This window comes from Montipora capricornis, chromosome 5, assembly GCF_036669925.1.
Source record: "Montipora capricornis isolate CH-2021 chromosome 5, ASM3666992v2, whole genome shotgun sequence".
NCBI lineage: Eukaryota > Metazoa > Cnidaria > Anthozoa > Scleractinia > Acroporidae > Montipora > Montipora capricornis.
The window spans coordinates 28,403,541-28,406,329 of NC_090887.1; positions in this window are offsets into that span (position 1 = coordinate 28,403,541).

Sequence of the window (2,789 nt, forward strand, 5' to 3'; positions counted from 1 at the left end):
ATGTATTATCTGCTTATAGCATGTCTATTTGTATTGGCATTTTTCTATGTAACCACTTAATTAAGAATTCTTCGTTTTTTCCCAACTATTAGGTCAAGTATTAGTTAACTAGTTTTGCCCTTTTCTCATTGTACTTAAATATTATTCTCTTCTCTTCTGTGCAATGTGTTTGTTTTGTGGACAATAAACAAACAAGTAAATGAAATTAAATAATAAAAAAAAACCCTTTCCGGTGTACAGATTGAGTAAACTGGCTGTCAGAACACAGCCTTGTCTCACTACCTTTGTCATTTCTAATTCTATTGTTGTACCTAATTCTGTTCTAACAACTGCTGATTGATCCCAATACATATTTGTCGTGATATGCAAGTCCTTTCTTATCTATTTCCTGAATTTTTCTTGAAGACATTCTATCATTTTCGAGTGCTTTGTTAATGACTCTCTCAAACGCTTTAGTATAGTCGATAGTCATCTTAACACGTCGAGGAGCTGGGATAACTGTCTCGAATTCTCCCAACTCCCTATGTTTAGATGAGACCATGTAAACACGGAAAAAAGTCCTCTATTGCTTGTATAAAATACTTTTCAAAAATAACCCGACAAACGAAGGAAAACGGTTTTTGTTTGTTTGTTTTTTTTGCTTTTTACTTTTTTCATTGAAACAGTTTTCTTGATACACGCTGATACTTCTTACCAGCCAATCAAAACGCGCTTCTGACAACACATAAGCAATCAAAACTCGTGTGATGTCACAGCCGTGTTTAAAAAATATACTGTACTCTCATCTAAACGCAGCTATTGACCAATAAGAGTGCTATCCTAATTATTTTATAAATACTCCTCTTTTCCTACTTCTAAAGCTCTTTCGTATGTTGTTATAATAATAATAATAATAATAATAATAATAATAATAATAATCTTAATAAGTCTAGATCTTGTGATAAAATTGATTAGAAAGACAAACGCAACTAGATTCATTTTGGCAACGTTTCAACATCGATGTCATCGTCAGGCAATGAATTTTCATCGGATGAAGCATAAATTATAGTACAAGAACAATAGAACAATATATACAATAGTACGCTAACAATAAGTGTGAATTCTAAGTAAATAGTTTTGCCCTGACAGAGTCTGACTGCACATTAAGTGATGGTTTCAATTCTTTGATGCAGAACATCTCATGAATTAAGCAGTCAAATTTCGATGCGCATTTCTTTATGACACTAAAACTCGCCGCTGGGGGTGCTGTTGTTTGGCCATGATCTGCTAGGGGATGCCTCCCGATTGTCCAAGTATCTGTGTTCCTCAATTCGTTGATGCAAGTGACGAGCTTGCCAATTACAATCTACAATCTACTAGTAATAAAAACACCATTACAATCTACTAGTAATAGAAACACCATTAGAATCGTCTTGCCATTTATTTACCAAAAACCAGCCGATATTGTGAAGCGCCAACTTACTCAGCTAAATAAGAAACTGGATATAGATCTACAGCCAGTTTTTGTCAGCCGCAAGCTCGAGGATGTCCTTAAATTCCGTGAGCCCAAACCATCATTAGTCAGCCAACAACTAGTCGTTTATAAATTTCAATGCGGCTCGTGTGATGCGAGCTATGTTGGCTATACAGCTCGTCACTTGCATCAACGAATTGAGGAACACAGCTACTCAGCTATCGGGACGCATCGCCTAGCAGATCATTACATTACATTACATTACATTACATTACATACTTAATTGACCGCTCCCCATAGGGGCTTTTCAGGGCCAATGAAACAATCAACGAAACAACAGAACACAACAACAACAACTGTTAAGAATCCCAACTGGCCGGAGGCAAACCAGTTGGCTATTTACAAGTGCAGCTGGGAAGTTGAACCAGGGACTACCAGGAACAAATTCATTGAGTGGTCAGAGCGGGTCTTGAACCCGGGATCTCCGGATCTCAAGGCAAGCGCCCTAACCACTGGGCCACACTGCCTCATGGCCAAACAACAGCACCCCCAGCGGCGAGTTTTAGTGTCATAAAGAAATGCGCATCGAAATTTGACTGCTTAATTCATGAGATGTTCTACATCAAAGAATTGAAACCATCACTTAATGTGCAGTCAGACTCTGTCGGGACAAAAGTATTTACTTAGAATTCACACTTATTGTTAGCGTACTATTGTATATATTGTTCTATTGTTCATGTACTATAAGTTATGCTTCATCCGATGAAAAGGCATTGCCTGACTATGACATCGGACGATGTCGAAACGTTGCCAAAATGAATCTAGTTGCGTTTGTCTTTCTAATCAATAATAATAATGATAATGATAATGATAATATTAATAATAATAATAATAATAATAGTAATAATAATAATAATAATAATAATAATAATAATAATAATAATAATAATAATAATAGCATTTTATTATAAAACGTCGCGCATAAGAATAAACCTTGTAAAATTGTACAACTTCCCAACTTGATGGGACTGCGCCTTACATTTTAAAATTTTTTTGAATTTACTTTTTCTTTTTACGTTTTTAAATTAATCCGAATTTACAGCCTACAATTTCGATATGATAAAAAGTTTACTACAGATAATTAATAATGTTGGAAAATATCCAGCGAGAGACCATGAGCTTTAAATCTCATGTGGGGGAAGAAACTTTTCTTAAAGCGCTCTGTTTTACGTTTCATCAGCGATGGCCTATAGTTAAAGCGTAGGCAGCAGCCGTACGCACGTGCCCGAGCCGGTGGCATAAGATGATGAAGGCGTGACCCAAGCTCCTTGATCTT